At 35.6% G+C, this 21371-nt stretch overlaps 1 long non-coding RNA gene across 1 annotated transcript; it reads right to left on the reverse strand.

Annotated features, from left to right (window-relative positions):
• Positions 1 to 748: 748 nt before the first annotated feature.
• On the reverse strand, positions 749 to 14381 carry LOC115411477 (uncharacterized). The gene is made up of 4 exons (XR_003934220.1): positions 14316 to 14381; positions 11549 to 11550; positions 4405 to 4414; positions 749 to 761 (listed from the first exon to the last, which is right to left on the reverse strand). It is a non-coding gene; the product is annotated as an uncharacterized LOC115411477 (long non-coding RNA).
• Between the last annotated feature and the right edge of the window lie 6990 nt (positions 14382 to 21371).

Raw genomic sequence — 21371 nt, forward strand, 5'->3', positions numbered from 1 at the left:
ATACCAAATACAATAAGTTTGGTCTGAGTCTCTTCACTCATTAGGAAGGTTATAAATATTCTATTTTATGGGACGTTCCAGTGTTAGCCCAGAGACATTTTTGTTAGCCCATGACCTTTCCTTTAAGAGATAGAGAGAGTTTGGAGACTTCACAGATGACAGAAGCAGCATTTTCCAAAGGTTAATATGTTCAGGCCTTTTCAGAAATGGTTTTAATGGAGTACAGTACAACTTCAGAGGCATTAAATGTCATGGAAGAGAGACGAAGGACAGAACATGTCGGTTTTTGGAGAAAAAAAAAAAAACACATAAAACTTCCCATGTGAACTGGTCAATAAATGTTTGCTGATTTAGCTGAAAGAAAGTCACTACAAAGCCTCTATTCTTATCTGAAGTTTCCCACAAACAGTGCCAACAGTTATTGCTGTATTGCATTTCTCATAAACTACACAATAAAATATTCTCTCTCATTAGAATAACTGCAGTGGGTTTATGCTCACTGTGGGTCAGATATCAAAGCTGTTGAAAAGATCAATATCGCTGAGCAATATTCAGAGCAGAAATTATGTCATTCCCTTTTTAAACTGGCAGTGATGGCTGTTTATAGAGTCCTCTACTGTATTTCCATAAACTTATAGACAGTGTTTAAATGAACCATAAAGTAGGCTAATTGGAGCTTATATTGTAAAGGTTAAATGTATTTATAATGTGATGGAGCAGTGCAATGTCATTTTTAAAGGGACAAGAAATACAACACTACCCTCTAGTGCTCAGTGTGAATCCAGTCTGGAGTCTGTTTTTTAGGAAGTGGCCACTAGATGGAGCTTTCACCCTAAAGATCCCCAGCATAAGAGGTTTGAGCATGATAGATAGATAGATAGATAGATAGATAGATAGATAGATAGATAGATAGATAGATAGATAGATAGATAGATAGATAGATAGATAGATAGATAGATAGATAGATAGATAGATAGATAGATAGATAGATAGATAGATAGATAGATAGATAGATAGATTCAAGTATTCAGCAGCTTTACATACAGCACAAGAAGACAAAAAAACCAACAGACCAAAACACAACACAACAGTGGGTTAATATCCAGGTTGACATTAAGGTTAGTATACATACTCTAAAAGACACTTGCTAAAGAACTACTCTAAAAGAGCTGCCTGTACAATACTGTAAATAAAGACTTTTACTAAGGTACTGACTTTAAAGACTGCAAAGGCAAAGTTATTATAGAAAAGAACACATTTCAAATGCAAATTCATATTTATAATTTTCTTGGCAGAGACCTTTCAAAGGATGGAAGACAAACCTGATATCGTCAGTATAATCTCAGCATAGAGTATAATTTTTTTTTTCCTCCTTTCAGCTTTATTTACACAATGCAGATCAACAGCAACAACAGTAATAAACAATAACAGGTAACGCTCAAGGCAAGACAGGAAGAAAATAAACACATAAACAGATAAATAAGTAAATTAAGTAAATACAATAAGTGAAAGAATAAACAAGAAAAGAAGGTAAACTAAGTTTAAATAAATCACAGTTTAAATTCATTACACAGGACTTTAGTTTTCACAGCTTTAGAGTTTGTGCAAAATTTAAGAGCGTCCAAGAAGGAATTTAAGTTGGATTTAAAGACCACAAGGTTGGGTTTCTGATTGGCAAATTTGCTAGCATATATATGAAATTTTGCTGGTAACGAAATGACATTAATTATAAACAATTTCTTAACAGGCAAATCATTAACAAGGAAACCAAACAAAAATACATTCAATTTTGAAGTTTAGAGTAATGCATAGAGTATAATCTCAGTAATTTCAGTAAGTATGTGATCACTGTGACAAATATTTAATTTTTCCTTTGCCACAACCATTATACATGGCCAGAATTTTTTTTTTTACTTTTTTTTTTTTTTTTACATTGTATCTATCTATCTATCTATCTATCTATCTATCTATCTATCTATCTATCTATCTATCTATCTATCTATCTATCTATCTATCTATCTATCTATCTATCTATCTATCTATCTATCTATCTATCTATCTATCTATCTATCTATCTATCTATCTATCTATCTATCTATCTATCTATCTATCTATCTATCTATCTATCTATCAAGAGTCTACCAAGATATCTACCAAGATTTATGAAGCTATATAATAATGTAAACACACCTATGTATATATGTAACAACACCATCATGTATGCTGAAAACATGATCCTGCAAGTGCTTTAGTCATTTGCTTCCACTTTATCTTATCAAAGTTTATAAGATTTAGCACATTTTATCTCTGAAGCACATCATTTCCAAAAAAACTATCCAATAGGCAGTCTTTTTGCGTAGTTTTTCCCTGTTCAGAGACCAAAGACCTGGTTATGATGCCAGTGAGTTCTTCTCCTGTCAGTTGATGGGTGATGACATCATCATCATCATCATCCTCTTCCTCCTCCTCCTCTTCAGTCTGGTCTGATGCTTCATATGGCCTTGGGGTGCGACTCCCCCCTGCTCCCACATTCTTCCTGTTAACCATCCAAACTTTATTGACATTACAGGAATAGCTAATGAAACGCTGTCTGTTTCTCAGCTTTCTGTGTCTGTCTGTGGAGCTATTTAAAGGAATCGTACACACATGAATGTACACTTCCATCCCTTTTACACACAGCAACTGGGTAATATACGGGAAAATACAATAATGACAGACCTGTCAGGTGTGTGCATCTGTAACTGTAAGTCAGAGGTGCTGATAGGAATTCTGGGACCCCTGAGAAAATAGGATTTATAGTTTTTCTCAGTCACTTTGGTACATTTCCTGAATCATCTTTGACATTTGCAAAACAGTAAGGGCATTTCTCAAAACAGTTTGTACAAATAGCAAAATGCCATGGATTACCTGCATAAGCCTAACTATGCTAAAGTTTTGATGACAGTTATTGTAAATTGTAAGTTACACCTTAGTGTATGTGGGAGACTGATTGCAAGAGACTGGACAAGACTCACATTTACACTCTTACTGTTTGTACTGTAATTTGTTGATAGACCATGTCATTGCAATACAGAAAGGAAAAGACAGCACTGCATATCACAAAGAAAAAAACAAAAACACAAAAGTATGAATGTGAACATAGGACAATCTCCTTAGGGAAAACTGTCCATGCAGTGCTGCAGGGATAACAGTGCAGTCTTCCTACACCTCCTGGCGTTCCTGTGTTTTCGGCCACAAATTCCCATCCACATCACAATGAATATCTTCTCTTCGTAAGAGAAAGTCAAGATTCACCTGGGAGCAATTTACCAATTCAGGACAGATTTAGAAAAAAAGTCTTGCTTGACATATTATGACAACTTGTCCAACCATTTTGCAAGACTTATGCCATGAACTAATGCCTAAATATTGTGGGGAGGTGAGGCTATTCAACATAGACCCATTATAATACATTTTGATCAACATGACATAAGCAATTGATAATGTACAGTAGAAGCAGAGAATTGTACATAATCATTTGCACGGATGTACCAAAGCATGTGCAACTTGTTCAAAGAAATGAGAAACTGCTTTTTTGATGTGCATAAGTGACACAATGATGTGAAGACTGAACAAGTAGATTTGAGAATTTCAAATCTGATCTGAGAAATGTACCAAAGCGACTGAGAAAAACTATAATCCACATGAGAAGGTGTAATTATCTAAATATCCAGGGCTCTTTATCTTAGGGTCCTTGATTCAATTCTGGTCTCGCATGCATTTCTGCAAAGAGGTGAAGACGACAAGCTAACCCTCTTCAGTTGTTGCACAGTTTCATCAGCTGATGGCTTTACAACAGCACTCAAAGATATAGGAGGACTCTATGTTTGAACTATAACCCTCTGTGGTACTGTTTTACCACATTCTGCTTCCAGGAAAAGAATCCTCTTAAATTAGCTGTGCTCTTTGTGCTTTGTTGCAAAAGTGAATATTCTTGTGTTGTGGACAGACACTGTGGTCTTCGGTTAGGACTACTCCCCAAATTAGTTTAGCCATTCAAAAAGGCTTTCCACTGGAAACTTTGGAGCCCCGACAGTGACTGATGCATTTGAATAAGGCGAGCAGGTTGAGACAGAGGGCCGGTGTAAATTGTGTTAAAAACTCCAAAAAAAAGGGCCTGAAAATAAAGACCCCTAGTATAAGCCTATGGAGGCCCCCTCACTGTGCAGAGCAATCCCAGCAGATTGGGTCCCATGCTTATGCTAAATTCTTCACCCCCACCTTTCTTGACCCATTACCCTCAACCCTACCATCAACTGTAAAAGCACTGGTAGGCGAGGTCACCCAATGAGTGGACTTTCACAGGGCTTCCATGACAAAAGCTTGTTAAATGTCTCTTTCCTAATAAATCATGAGGACATTAACAAATATGTGCCTTGTTATAAAAAAAGTGAGCTATATTCCCTGGGGAGATCTTTAAAACTGAAACACACAGCTTCGATTAGCAAAGACAACCTCGTCGTGATGACTGAGAATTATACAACAACACTGGAAAATATTCGACTGATTTTATTAAGATTAATTAACACTAAATATTGATGCAAAATGGAAAAGAGTAAAGTCATAATTGAAAATGAAAATGCAGAAAAATAAAGAAATGTTACTATGGCTGAAGTATATCGGAGTTAATTTGTCTTAATTCCCACAAATTCTATTAGATTTAAATACATTTTGTAGCAAATAGCAATTTCAGTTCATGATTTGATATTTAACAGTTTGTTTTTGCTTCTTACCAGGTATGTTTTCATGGCACGAGGGGTTAATTATATCATGAAGGTATATACAATACAGAGACAAAACATAATAACAAGATAAGATAAGATAAAATAAAATATGACTTTATTAGTCCCACAAGGGGAAATTCTAATAAAGAAATAAATACTATAGGTAGAAGAAAGAAATGAGAAGTAATAGAAGTAAATGTACAAAGGTATTGTGCTGGTTTAACTTTTCTTGATGTTTTGCACGGTTGCAGTGAACATAAATATTTATTTCTCAGTCTGTTTTGTCAAGATACAACAGAATGAAAGTACAGGAAATATATGTGTAGTATTAAATGAACAGAAAAAAAATCAGAGCTAAATAGCTTGCAGATGGTAACATTAATATTTAGTGTGACCTATGACCTCTGCTCCTATAACTAACAGTAGCCCAAATAAGAAACATTTGACATGTGTTAAATTAAACCATTTTATCAACATCTGCATAAATGTGATTGTCATAACTTTATTGGTATTTATTTTTTATTTATTGGTTTAAAATAAGAGTGATAGAATATTTAAATACAGAATATGAGTGGGTCTAATGAAAGAAGACATGCAGTGAATACATGATGGTATAAAACTGCCCAGTTTGTCGAGGATTGTGCAAATGTGAGCATGAGTAAACAGTGGTTCTGCAAAGCTCGGTGAGGATAGTACATGCAGAGAGATAATGTCAACACGTTGTGTTTATTTAGCAGCTCCTGATAGATGATCATGCACATTGTAATTCTGGTATGAGCTGGAAAAAGCAGTTTAGTTGCGTACTCAGCATATATGAGGCTCAGAGGAGACCCTGAGTTTACTGTAAACGGGGGGCTGTTTCAAGCCCTCCTCAATTTCCCTAACACATATGGAAATGGGCAATACCTTTAGGGCTTTGTCCTCCAAGAGCATCCATACAACCCTCACAATGTTAAAGGAGGGACTGGCAAACATTTCATATTCATGGGACGCAATCACCTCAATATGAATGGAATAATTGCTCTTTAGAGGCTTAAGCTACTAGCAGAAGTATGTGTTCGTTTTTCAGGCCCTTGGGCTAAGGTGATCACCATCAGCTACCTAATCAGAGGGTCTGCATCATATATTAGAGGGGGTGAATGTTGTCCTGCTGTGTTGGTCTCTTTGCATAAGTATATAACCACAGGTCTTAGTGCACTGTTCTGTTAGTGTAGAGTATGAGTACATCTGCAGGTAATGTGCAAAGAGCATGTCGTCTCCTTATGTGACGTGATTCCTTATGAGCTGAAAAGAAATGCTCAACTGATTTCTTTTGTTTATTTATTTGTTATGAAAAGGAAGTGTGGTTGTAATAGATACGTAGCTGTAATTGCCCTCAGATCATTTATTAAGGGACTAAAACTATTTTTCAAGGCAAGACAAAACCACATGAAACCTGTTTTCCCTCATTTTTGCATTACTTTGTCAAGTAACATGACATAACATGATATCTTATGGATGTTATAATTATTTGAAAATAGCAGTGAATCAAACCAACTTACACCCCCCTGCCTGAACCAAAATCCATCCATTAGGACAGCTGCTGGGACTTTACCATTGAAAACCATACTGCTCTTCCTCTGAACAGGGTGGGTCTTGTGGATGAACCTAAAGGGAAATCCCTTTCATATTGTCCTACCACCCTGACACACAAGCCAGAGGTACTTAAGTATGTGCCTTCTTAACCCCTGAAGAGGATCCTTGTTGCCGGCTCATCCCACTAATTACCTTCCAGCCATACTGTAAATGGGCCACTTCTGATAATCAGCCTAAGCAGATAGAGAGAGAGATGTGGATGGAGAAAGCCTGCTGAGGCCCAAAGACCTATTTTACACATTTGAAAACTTTTCCTGGACTTTAAGTCGCTCCAGATGATTTAAGTGAAATACATTTCCTTTCCGCTTTGAGAAACAGGTCATTTCTCTGTTGATTTAACTTTTAGACAATGAGACCTGATAATGAAGGCAGGCTAATTACATGGAACACATTTGTTCATTAACTGTTAAGATAAGATATGCCTTTATTAGTCCCACAAGGGGATATTCCAATGTTCTATTTCTATTTCAATAAACTATTCAAAGGAAAGAAAATGCACCATTCCATATTGTATTTCTGATTTTTAGCAAGGAAAAAGTGCATATGCATGTGTGGTAGGTGCACTTATTCTATATAAAGTAAAAGTCATACAATGTGTCCTGATATCTTTCCATAAATCTGTATGTCGACCACATCCTAACCTTAGAACCAGATGGCTGTGAGATACGTTGCTTCAAATCACTGTGTGTATCTAGCAACCATTATTTTACTTCTATTCAAAACTGTGATCTTTCTTTGTCATTGGTCAACTATCAAGTGGTTGTGTAGCTTAATAAGTGCTGTGGTAAAACATTTCTTTGCTTAATGTTTTGAAGAAAGATAATCAAAATCCAAGTTGACCGAAGCAGTAGGTTTTCTTATAAAATAAATGTCTACCCAAAACCCAAAAAAGACATTGTATTAAAATTTGCAAAACCAAAATGACTAAATTATACGATACAATATGAGACGATACCATATACGATACGATACCATACCATACCATACCATACCATACAGTTTATTTTCTTGGACTCCAAGAGCTGCATGCTGCCAAATAATAACACAAAAGTATTAGACTAGAAGAAAGATGTAATCACATAATCCACACATATCACACAAGACTCTCATAGATGGTTAAAAAGAAGCATGCTAGCAACAAGTGGTGCCAGGCACAACAAACCCCGCCCCCCACATGTATTGTATCTTATTTTGGCATCGATCCAGCTGATGTCATCGTGTCTATGCATGCGGTGATCTTAGCATATCAACTGCCTCTATATATGCACCAGTTTTGAAGTAAACTGAAACAAAATTGATGTTTTTATAGACATGTGAAATTTCGCCCATTATAAGTGAATGGGAGAAGCAAAAAGATTTTAAAAATTCCTAAAAAATTGCAACTTTGACCTACTTCTCCCAAAATGTAATGACATCTATTTTGGGTCACTGGCAATCTATAAAAAAAATCTGGTATGAATTGACCCAATAGTTTTGCTGCTACAGACATTTGAAATTTCACCCATTATAAGTAAATGGGCAAAAAAAGATTTTAAAAATTCATAAAAAATTTGAACTTTGACCTACTGTACCCAAATTGTAATGAGATCTACTCTGGATCACTTGCAATCTATAAACCCAATTTGGTATGAATTTAACCAATAGTTTTGCTGCCAAACACACTGAACCAAAAACAATACCCCTTGCCTCCACTTTGGGGGTCAGTGGGGTAACAAATAACAATAACAAAGAATAAAATACAGCGAGATAAGATAAGGTAAAAGATAAGAGATGACACCATGAAAAATTATGTTGGATCTTCATTTTCTTTAAACAGTTTCGTATCATATAGCATAACAAGAGAAACATATCATGCCTTTGCATTAATGAAAGCACAGGAAACACTAAAACCTTTCCATCATCAGTCACCCTACACACACATCCTCCTTTTACAGTAATAAGGATTTGTGAGACACAGCTGCTAAGGCCTTCTGCCCCCCAAGCCACACATAGTAAGCAGTGAGCATACACACACACACACACACACACACACACGCGCACACACGCGCACACACACACACACACACACACACACACACACACACACACACACACACACACACACACACACACACACACACACTGCAGAGGTGTTTGCACTGTAATTACTGCAACACTGTCTTTGTCTGGACCATAATCCTGGAGATCCATTGTTGGTCATTTGTGCCTGCTCCTTCATTATTACCAATACTCACCCTCCTCCTTGTCCCCAAACCCCTTCCAAAAGCCTGTCTCTCTTTCACCCACCTCCGCCCCACACACAAGAGAAGTGTGCTGCTCTACAAAGGGCCTGAAAGGGGACACAATTAGTCCTGTGACAGTAAGCCCCCGGTGTGGGCCTGTAAGCATGCCGCACAATGGGACAAACTTTTATACGACACTTTAATGCAAACACTGGAGTGTGCTGCTCAGTGTTAAAAGCCCAGACACTCTCATCACAGGCCTTTGTGACCAACAAACAACTGGCCATTTATTTCATTTATTAGTTACTCATTAATTGGGGTCCTATTAAGAGACGGCCTGTGGATGAAAAAACTACTCATCAGTTGGCCGAGCCTTTAATTGAATCCCATTCTACTTATTGCTCTGTCAATGATTATATAGCAATCAATAGTGTGAGGTGAAGGCAATAGTATGTGAGATTAGACACACACATTGCGAGTACCGCTGTTGTTTTTTCACCACAAAGTTTTTAGTTTTTTTTTAGTTTAGTTTATTTCGAGTATGCAACAAGACAAAGTAGTCTTACTTAGTCCTTAGAAATAAAACAGGTACTAAGAAGTCATGGAAAAAAATAAACAAAACTTATATATATATATATATATACATGGCTTAATTTGCACTTTCGAGAAGGAGTGGGAGGAAGTATTACTTCTTTATTCCCACCCCTTCTCCACACCTAGGTAGTTATCATTAACGAAAATGAATGAATTGACGAAAACTAGAATTGAAAAAACATTTTCATTAACTGAACTAAATAAAAACTATAATTAAAAGAAAAAACGCTAACTAACTGAAACAGTATCGTGTGTTTACAAGACTAACTAAAACGTATAAAAATTATGGAAAAAATTCCCTTCGTTTTGTCTTTGTCAGTGTCGGATTGATATAAAATCGATTTATTTTGCTCTAGCAATTTTAGCTGCTGGCACCATAAGACACTTGTGGTTTACAGTTGTCTTCTCGTCCCCATTCTACCTGGAAACATGGAGACTAAAGTTGGGAGAAAGCAGCAGAGTCCTGTACAGGATTTATGTGAATATGACAGAGAAGAAGAGAAAAGATATGAAAAAAACTAAAACTAAACTAAAACTAAGCATTTAGAAGAAAATTAAAACTAATAAAAACTAGCAAACCTGCTCTAAAAACCAATCAAAACTAACTGAATTGGAGAAAAAAAGGTCAAAACTAAATAAAACTAAACTATTATGAAAAATCCAAAACTATTATAACCTTGCGCCACACAACAGTCTATCCTTTAGCTTCCTGTCAGCATGATATATGAAAAGTCAAGTCCCTTAGATATTTTGTAAGTAATTAACGTCACTTATCATCCTCATCCCCATACTGACATATTAGAAAAGTAAAGAAATAAATGAGTACATACATACATACATACATACATACATACATACATACATACATACATAAATCCTTGAAGGCAACACAAATTGAATACATAATAAAGTAAGCAATAAGACAAAGTAAACAGCAACAGCAATCAAACAATAACAATCATCAAACACACAAAAAACAAGGAACAAACAAAATAAGACAAGACAGAATGTTAATGTAACATAAGTATTAGGACCCTCTATCTTTGTACTGGGACCAGACCATCTGTTTATATACCAGTTTAAATCGCTGGATATTTCAAGGAAGAACTTTTGCTTTGAGGAGTCACACTGTGTTCAATTATTCCAAACATAATTTTGAGGTAATTCTGGGGATATTAATTGATGAAAGGATTTCTTGGAAACCCCACATAAGTTATGTACAGAAAAAAGTTGCCAAATGTGTTGGCGTGATGAAAATGTCCAGTCACGTACTTAATCAAAGTGCTTTACTTACATTGTATGATTTATTTGTCATGTCTTATATGAATTATGGTGTTGAAATTTGGGGGAATGGCTATAGAATGAATTTATTACCACTGATTTGCCTTAAGAAAAAAAAAAAAAAAAAGCTATTGATTTGTTTATTAAGCTCATTATAATGACACCAACCCACTTTTTCTCAAATCAGTAGACCTAAAATTAATAGATTTGATGGATTATAAAACAGCACAACTCATGTTCAGGGCACCAAAAATGTCTTCCAGGTAATATTTAAAAATTATTTAAAGACATAAATTTAATCTTCGAGGTATTAATAAATTGTACCAACTAAAGGTAAGAACTACTTTAAAATCAATGTGCATCACAGTAAGGGAAGTAGTACTTTGGAATAGTTTAGCGGATGAATTAAAAGATTGTACAAACCATTCTCAGTTTATAAGAATGTTTAAAAATCAGATAATGAAGAAGTACTTGGAGGAGAAACAGTGACAATGATGCTCTCAACACTGTGGGTGTCATTAGGGGGAATGGGTGTGGGGTCTGTCTATATCACAGGTGTCAAACATGCAGCCCGGGGGCCAAATCCGGCCCGCCAATGGGTCCAGTCTGGCCTGTGGGATGAACTTGTGAACTGCAAAAATTACACTAAGATATGAACAGTCATTTTAGTTCAGGTTCCACATTCAGACCAATTCAATCTCATAATAACCTATAAATACTCACAAGTCCAAATTTGTCTCTTTGTAAAAGTAAATGCTTTCATGTATTTAGACCAGTGGTTCTCAATCTTTTTCTGTCAGGCCCCCCTTTGGAGCATGAAAAATCTCCAAACCCCCCTCAACCCAAACAATATTGTACCTGTCATGCAATTATTACTTTTACTGAAAGAAACATCAATATCGTAAGAATACTTTTTGCTTTTCCTTGAATAATTTGTTGTGCAAATTAAAAATAACTTAGATTTTTGATTGAACAATACAAATGAACTCAACAAGACTGCTCCCCGAGACATTATTTTTCAAAATAAAAATAGGAAATGAGTAATTATCTTACAGCTATGATAATAAGGTAATTTTTTTGTATAGAACAAACAAATTTTGGTAACAAAGATCAACATTCTAACAATATCAGTGGCTGCAATGAGCCCGTTTACGTTGCACATCTCAGAACATCAAAGTGCAAACTGTACAAACTGTGCAAAAACAGAAACATTGCACATTTTTTTCCCAGTCCAATCCTTGTCCATTCTCCAAACCTAAACTCTTTGTCTAGTTCAGTGACAGATCACCATGGCAGTAGATTTGTTTGTTGTACGTCCCTAAAATGAGTCCAGGGGTGCTCCAATGCTAAAACATTATCTCCACCTGCTACATGTTCTAACCTGAAGAAAAAATAAACACCTAGGAATGATCCCATGCCCCCCTGGCAAGCCTTTGCGCCCATCTGGGGGGGCCTGCCCCACATTTTGAGAAACACTGATTTAGACTAAAACAAAGTATAATTTTGCAAAAACTCTGAATAACCTGAACAAATATGAACAACCTGAAATGTCTTAAGAAAAGTGCAATTTTAATAATATTCCACCTGTTACTACATATTTCATGTATCTGTAAATCCACTGTGATCTGTAAGTTATAATGTACATGTGGAAATGATAAACTAAAGCATAATATTGTTAAGATTACACTTATTTTTTTCAGTTTGTTCACGTTATTCACATTGTTTGAAAGGATAGTTTGTAGATGTAAACATTTTCATAATGTAATTTTACTTTTTTTCAGTGTAGAACATACAGAAAAGTTTGGAGTTGACATTATTTATATATTACTATGTTATTATTTTACTGGTTCGGTCCACTTCAGATCAAATTTAGCTGAATATGGCCCCTGAACTAAAATGAGTTTGACACCCCTGGTCTATATCTATGTCCCTGTCCTGTGAGGATGTGTAATTGTATTGTTCTGTATTGTTCTATATTGGTGTAGTGAGATGTTTTGTGATGGGTTGCGTGATGTGAGGGAGCAATGCTTCTTCCATCCCCTTTTCAAACCATGAGTCTGTCAAGTTGTCATCTGTTAAGTGTTAAACTGTGGTAGCAGGTTTAAAATAAAAATGTGAACTGAACTGAAGGTTTTCATTCTTTGCGTGGTTTACAGTTCAACAGGTGCAGGACCCACATTAATGATCGGCAGTGTTAAATAAACCCTCTGTGGTCGTTCCTCATCGATCAGCTGATCTTACTATCAAATGAGCTGACAGATCTATGAAGGACTTGTGCTGTAATTGAGTTGCTCTGTGGGAGCATGTGTTTCTGTTCAGGCATATGTGTTTACAGGAACATCGTATATGGCCGAGGTACGCTCCTAAAGGATTATCAGCATCCTTTAGGCACATAAAGTTGCTTTTTTTGTGTGTGTTTCACATTGTCAACCCAAGTGGGAGATGCGCTCCCTGTGCTAATTATGAGTTGTAAAGCAGGTAGTGATTGTGGTTGTTGGTTTGAGTCCCAGAGGGGGATCAGTATTCAGCTTGTCCTATGTGCTGTGTGATTAGAGAGACTGGGGTTTGGATTGAAATATTGGACCAATTAATGCAATGACAAGAACATCAGCAAGAATATTCATCTGTATGTTTCTGTCATTTACTTCAATGTGGCACAATTTGCATTTGACTCTAAAACTACGTACTTTAATTTCATATGATTTGCTCATATGTTAATTACCTTAACACAAGAAAACTCCTATGTAAATCCTGGTTGCCAAAACAATAATGAGCTGCTGTAAATGTTTTTTTTTCCTTTTAAACCCACTCTCTGGATGTATATAGTTTATGTGTATCTGTAAAATTTTTCAATGTTTATAAAAAAATCTAACTTCTTAGAAGAGAGAATTAAAAAAGAAAACTCCTATGTAAAAAGAGAAGTGACTACGGTTTATCTTGATTTATACTTTGCCAATTGGTTTCATCTTAACTGTTTTAAGGAACAATTAAGCTGCAGTACTTAATATTTTTTTTTAACATCACTGGGACAAATTTCCATAATGACCTTCGAGCTTATTGGAAATCATGTGATCTGAGAGGACATGAAACTTAAATTCTGCACCGACTCCTTCTGTGTGTTTTTGGGCTGTAGAAAATCCACTCCATGACCCAGGTTTCAGACATTTTCAGACATATGCTGCATGAGGTTGAATACATGACTGACAGTTGTAAGCAACAGTCAGCTCTTGTCACATTTTTTTTTTAAATTATTGATTTATTTCAAATATAGAAATTGTACAAGCTTCCTGATTGCTACTAATTGACTTCTTTGCACAACATAATATAGAAATGAAAACTCAAGGAAGCAAAAAAAATAATTCACATAAAAAAAGAAAAAGAGTCATATACAGTCACATCTGGACATGATTCTATAAAAAAATGGCTTCACGTTTTCACAACAGCATGAAACAGCATCAGATTCATTTGTCTTTATTCACTGTTGCCCATAAAATTGGAATAATTTTGCATTCCTTTTTATATTCCTATTTATACACATCCGTAAACACCTTTGACCAAGTTCAATAATAACATAGAGTCCCAGTTATACTCTATTTATCAAGAATAAATCACATTGTCACAATCATTTCATGAGAAAAGGTGAATATATTTTATTTCATCTTTGCAGAAACAGTGTATTTAGTGTGATTTCAGCTCTTGCTTTAATTTTTTAAAGATAGTTTGGATTAATTGCATTGTATTTACAGGTTGTGTTCATAATAAAACTGCTCCAAATAACTTTGTGCAATAGACCTTGCAATAAATCATATCCCTGGTCAACCTGTAGCATGATCAACATATGCACAACTGTAAATAGTATATATAGCTTTTTTGATTTGTCTGTATTCTTTGATTTTGCATTTCTTCTGCTCTTGTGTGCTTTTCTTGTGTGCTTTTGTGTTTCACTGCTGTAACCTGGAATTTCCCCTTGTGGGACAAATAAAGGCATATCTTATCTTATCTTATCTTATCTTATCTTATCTTATCTTATCTTATCTTGTCTTATCATATCTTATCTTAACTTCTCTTGTCTTATTATATCTTATCATATCTTATCTTATCTTATCGTACTTTATCATGTCTTATCATATCATATCATATCTTATCTTGTCTTATCATATCTTAACTTATCTTATCTGATGTTTTCTTATCTTGTCTTGTCTTATTTTCTCTTAACTTAATCTTATCTTGTCTTATCATAACTTACCTTAACTTATCTTGTCTTATTATATTTCATCTTATTTAATCTTATTTTATCTTATCTTATCTTGTCTTATCTTATCTTATCTTATCTTATCTTATCTTAACTTAACTTATCTTATCATGTCTTATCATATCTTATCTTAACTTTTTTTAATCTTGTCTTATCATATCTTATCTTACCTTATCTGATGTTTTCTTATCTTATCTTATCTTATCTTATCTTATCTTATCTTATCTTATCTTATCTTATCTTGTCTTATCCTATCTTAACTTATCTTATCATGTCTTTTCATATCTTAACTTATCTTATCTGATCTTTTCTTATCTTATCTTAATGCAGAAGTGGTATGAGTAAATTAACTAAAGACTGTGTTAATAAAAGTGTGGGGGTGTGTATTCCTGTCTGTGGGATGTTTCCTTTGTGGCCTTTCCATGCTTCCCTGGCCACCTGTGATGCTAATACTACCTGTCAGCTCGCTCACCACAACAGCCGTACTGCCGACATACACTGACAAACACACTCACCCCATTTTAGATCCAGCAGGAGATGGGTTACAGGACAACAACAGTCACAATTAAAGGACACTCAGGTCTGGGAGCTGCCTTCATTAGGTGTGTGTTTTTTGTCACAGGAGTTGAAGGGACAGTCTAATGGTCAGGTTCAAGGCTAATAGGGCACAGGGGGATAAGAGCACCTGAGTGGGGCGATGCTTGTAGTACAGATACCAATGAAAATGCACTGAGAAACAACACAGAGGAAATACACAGGTACCAGAGCGACAGATGAAGTAGAAAACTTTTTCCATCCATAAGATAAAGCAGTGGAAAACAAGACATTAACCCATAAAGACCCAGTGCTACTTCTATGGCAGCTCCCAGATGAATTTTTCTGACTATTTAACCTTTCGAAAATGATTAATCACCATTTATGACAATGCTATCCTGTGTTTTTTTGTGCTTCTTCAGTGAAAATAAGGTATTTTCCCCATATTTGATTTACAAGTCATCTATATGTTCATTAAAACTCAGATTAAAGTTGAAGGTTTGTGTATCAAAAACAGAGAAAACTAAAGAAAACATGACTTTTTCAGCAAAGATATCAATAATTGAACATAAAAACAAGTGTCTCCATCCACTGTCATTGATCCAACTCCATGGGTTTTGGTGGTGGTGAATCAATGTTGTAGAAGATGACAGTGTTTTCATGGTAACTACAGAGCCTCTAAATGTCCAAATGGGTCATATCTGATGACCATAAAAAGATGACAAACTGCATTTTACACCAATCATTTACATGTATTGATAAGATTAGTGGATCAACAGGTATTAAACAGTTTAGAGCAGTAGATAATTTTGGTTGATAATTGATGTTTGGGTTTTTATGGGTTAAGAAAAACATTTTAGTGTCAGATCAGTCAAATCACAAGAACATATTTCCTTAAGTGTCTCTGTTGGAATGAAGACAGTTTCTTAATTTAAATATCTGGAGAGACACACATTTCAGAAAAAAAGATAGGAGAAACTAAAATGTTAAAACGATATAATGCTTCTTAGTATCACATGCAGAACATGGCCGCTGAAACAGATAATGAAAGAACTTGAAAATACACCTGCCATTCTGAGTTCACTTTTAACCTTTCAATCAGACTCTAATTTCTTGCATCATACTGGATCAAGCCATTAATGTGGCTTCTTTAACACTATTTAGCTTACAATAGCAGAGTTTGCGTTTCGTTAGCCTCATAGCATAATTAGCTAAGCCATATTTTTGGCCAATGTTTGATATCTGCATAACTTTACTCCTGTGCTATTTCATTTTATTTCATTAGGTATGACCTGGAAAAACTATGACAGAGGCATTTATGCAATGAGGCTGATGGTTTAAGACCTAGAAATGTCTGCCTTTAACCATCCCTGAGTGATGTATCACCATCATAAATTTTTCCTCTTTTACTTTTCAATGAAAATCAGATTTCTATATTTAATTCACTAATAACATATTGTAGAAGTTCATAAAAGCTCAGAATAAATTCAAAAGTTATTAGAAAACTGAAGACAAAGTAGATGTTTGGGCAAAATATATCATTAATTGAACATAAACCAAGCATCTACAACCACTGGGATTTGTCAAACTATTATGGGTTTTACTGGTGAATCAACATTGCAGAAGCTGATGATGTTTTCACGTTCACTACAGAACCTCTGAACATCCAAATGGGTCATATCTGATGACCATGAAAAGATGACAAACTGCATTTTACCTGAATTATTTAAATGTATTGATAAGATTAGTGTTTCAAAAGTTATTTATCATTTCAGATTAGTGGATACCTTTGGTCTAAAGTAGATGTTTAGGTCTTTGAGGGTTTGAGCAATTTGTTGGATGAATGTAATAAAATTATGGAAAGGATTTCCACCAAATTAAAATGCTTTCATTTAGCAAGACTTTTTGTTGAACCAACTAATTGTAAGTATGTTGAGTGAACAAACAGTGTTGGAGTTACTATTACTTATTTGCAATGTATGGGTCCAACTTAATTTGTAGAAGTTGTTGCAACATATTTACTAAGGAAGGATTTGACTTCATTGTCTTGGGTCACATTAAAGCTTATGTATAACTTTTTTTTGACAGAGTAGGTGTATCGGTGGTGTCGGACTCTGCGTTGTATTCTTTTTTTTACTGACAAGACCTGCACATGCGTCTTTGGAGGCAGTCTCCGTTTATTATTCTGACAAAAATGATAAAACACAAAGACCTCTGGTCAGCGACCCCCGTAAAACATACTCCTGCACAAACCAAATGATAAAGAAATGTGTTTAAGTACATTATAAGCACCTCATACAGCCTGAACTAGCTGGTTCATGTAAAAAAATTAAATTAACAGAGGCTAAACCAAAAATTTTCACGAAATACACGGCTGCTTACCTCTCCCACAGAAATCCAGAACAAAAGGGAAGAGGCAAAGGTGCGAAAAGAAAACTCAGGTTATACATGCAGTGTCACACTGTAAATTGCTCGCTGGGGAACAGACCCAAACCAAAAGTTCCACACACTGACCCAGGCCCACAATGTCAGGTACCAACCAAAAGAAATGAAAATAAAATGAACAGATTTTGTGTAATTATAACAACACACAATACCATATACATACCCACATTGCTGCAAAATAACTGACCCTGTTACATAGGTACAGCTGCTTTTATAAGTGGTACAATGACATGAAGTAATTATGCTAAATGAACAACACTAAAGTAAGTTCATTCATTAGATTTTATCTTTTAGTTCTGTTCTTAGATCCATAGAGATTCTCAACCCTACCCCTCTGTCACGGTTCCTTCCTTTTTTCTTTTTTTATGGTTCCTTACTTTAAGTTTTCCAGATCCATCAGACTCCATAGGTGTGTTTAAGCTCTTCCACCATTGTGGTTGAAGGTGTAATCAACCAAAACACCTGTTCTTGAAGCGGCCATTTTGAAACGTCACGAGTCAATGTGGCCTTGCTCATTCTGGTGTGGGAATCCTAATGACTTCCACCAAGGAGGTTCTGTTTTTCATCAGGGTTTGTTTGTCTGCTAGCAAGATAACTCAAAAAGTTATGGACGGATTTTGCTGAAATTTTCAGGGAATGTTGATACTGGCACAAGGAACAAATGATTAAATTTTGGTGTGGGGGGACTGATCTGCCTTGGCAGAAGTCTGTGCTCTCCGAGTGCTTTTCTAGTTACGTATTAGCTTGATTATTCTCTAACAGATCTAGACAACATTGGTGCTTTAATCCTAGGTTTAGGATCAAAGTTAAGGTTAGATCCGAGCTAGACTAAATAATTGCCACCTTCTGCTCTGGAGAGGTATTGCAGATGGGATTCCTGCCTAAACCCTTTAGGTTGTGTTGACATAAAGGAATCTTGCAGTTTTAAGGATTTTGCATGACATGTTAAAACTACATGACTGAAAAATGTTTTATCACTAAACATGAATTAATATAATAGAACCTAAATGTTATACTTGAGTTGTTAAAACAGACACCATGTTTCTTTTTTTGAGTGAGTGATGAAACCAAATATCAAAACCTGCCTCACCACTGTATGCCCATTGGTCTGTTTGTTCCTGACCTCACAGAACAGCTTTAGTTAAGAGTCAAAAGTGAATATCCACATCTGAGCCTCTAAATCAAGGCCTGTAGTCCATTAGAGTTTCCAGCCTTTTTCCTCCTCTGCTCCAGACAGGAGCGATGGCTTTTGTTTGCAGAGAGGCGTCATCACTCACAGCTGCTGTAAATCTCACCAGCCTCAACCCTTCGCCAAGAAAACTAAATGAGATCATCTTTTTGGCACGCACACAGCCCTTGAGTTGCAGTGGTGAAATATTGAGGATGATGATGATGATGGTGATTATTGGTGACTTCCTTGGCTGTGTTTGTGTCATTAAGGGCAGGAGGTCTGTTGTTCTTTGTCTCGTTTCGGTGTGTGTATGTGTGTATAAGTCTGGCTCAAAGCAGGATGAATTGTCTGTCATCGGGTCATTGTTTGGATCACCTGGTTGATTGTATTTCAGCTGCTGATTAACTAAGCCTAGATTAATGCTAGCACTAGTTATGGCATTCGAAGAGCGATGACTCTAAACTCAGCCACTGTCCTTATAAATCAGTGCTTTATAAATGGAACGCTGAAGTTCTCTATCTCTTTCCGAGGCGAACCCTATAGCCCTGTTCTTCTCCCTCCTCATCTCTTCCTTTAATTACTGTGTTCATGCTTGACGGGCACTGATGACTTGATTAAGCCTGCCGTGTGCAGTTCCAGTCTCTACCCTGCTGATGAATGAGTCTAAAGCTTATTAACTTACTCATTCTGATCAATAAGGCGCTGGGCCTGAACACTGCAAGGATAGAGGGGAAACTGCTGTGCGGCCCCGTGCTGTGGCAGCGTGGATGAAATCAACACACACATGATTAGCGTGTGTAACCAATCCTACTGCTCTGTGGAGAGAGGAGAGTACAGGTGGATTGATTTTCTGGATTGCTTTCAGTCGCAGAGGCTTTACAGATTTTCTCTCTGCGTTTCATGATAAATATCGGTGCTTTGCCAAACTTTGTCACTTTGCCAAACGAAGGATATATTTATTTTAAAACACTGAAACACCTACAAAATCTGGAGCGTGGTATATTTAATTAATCAGACTCTAATTTCTTGCAACAATACATCTAGTTACTTTGACAGTATTTAACTTAAAATAATGTTTGCACTAAAGACCTATTGGGGCAACTTCCAAACAGATTTTTCTCTACATTCAATCTTTCCTAAAATATATATAGACATTTATTATAATATTATTAATGATAATATTATTATTGATTATAATACTGTTCAAAAAACCTCAATGGACTATAGTTCAAGTGAGTTATTTTGTAATGCAGGACTTAACACTTTTCAGGCTCTTATGAGAAACTTAATGTACAAATTTATCTGTCGACTGAATGATTCTCAGTATCCCATCATTATGCTATTGACAAATCCCAGTCATAGTTTGGTGTGATACCAGTCATTCTTGTGGCGCCACTGGTACAGTTGTCTTTTATAACACTGGTGATGTTTTGTCTGTGTTTTCAACCTGTGTTTTTTATTTATTTTTGCTTGTTTATTTGTTTTTAAATGATCTCCTGAGTCTGGAAATATGGATGATGATGATGATGATGATGATGATGATGATGATGATGATGATGATGATGATTTAATTTTTGTTTGGGTTTTTTTCAGTGAAATCAAGTGTTTTCATTTATTTAATTTACAGACCTCATAGGTGTAGACATCTGGAATGTGGTATATTTAACCAATCAGACCCGGAATTATCTGAGTCTGAATTTAACATACTTTCATACAGTGTAAAATGAAACTTTGTTAAACTGAAAGTGTTTGCAATCATTATTATTAGAAACAATTTTATGAAACTCAAAACCAAGGGTTTTATTTATTTTTATTTTTTTGATCAATTTTTAAAAAATTATTTTCATTGTGCATTTCCAAAAGTACAATACACAATTTTGTGACACCCCCCCCCCCCCCCCCAGAACCAATGGCGACCCCCATACCAACCCAGCCTGGGTCTCAAAATGCGAAAACAACTAATAAAAACAAATACACATATATAGATGAAAATTTATATAATTTACAGTTGTAAACAGATATGTCGCACTCTTTCTTGTAATGTAAACAGCATCCCACATACTAAGGGTTTTTCAACTGGCTGCATGCATCCGGACCACTGACCTCTCCATCATAACTATATCTAGAAAATAATTGGTCCATTGTTGCCGTGATAAAGTATGAGGCGGCTGCCATCTCAATGCCAGTATTTTCTTGGCTGCAGTGAGGGCAGCCCATAATATACGCCTCTGCTGAAGAGAAAGTTCTAATGTAGAGTCATCATTAAGCAGAAGTAAAGATGGTGATAAGGGGATATTAATCTCCAGCATATTACTCAAAGTAAAACTAAGGGTTTTATTAATGTTCTTAAGTGGTATCAACTGTTAACACATATATTATGTGCATGACCTGATTTACCAACTAAATATAGAGCAGTACTCGAAATCATACTGATTCCTAAGACAGACCTTCAAATACTAAAAAGTGTGTTAAAG

This window comes from Sphaeramia orbicularis, chromosome 20 (assembly GCF_902148855.1).
Source record: "Sphaeramia orbicularis chromosome 20, fSphaOr1.1, whole genome shotgun sequence".
Lineage (NCBI taxonomy): Eukaryota > Metazoa > Chordata > Actinopteri > Kurtiformes > Apogonidae > Sphaeramia > Sphaeramia orbicularis.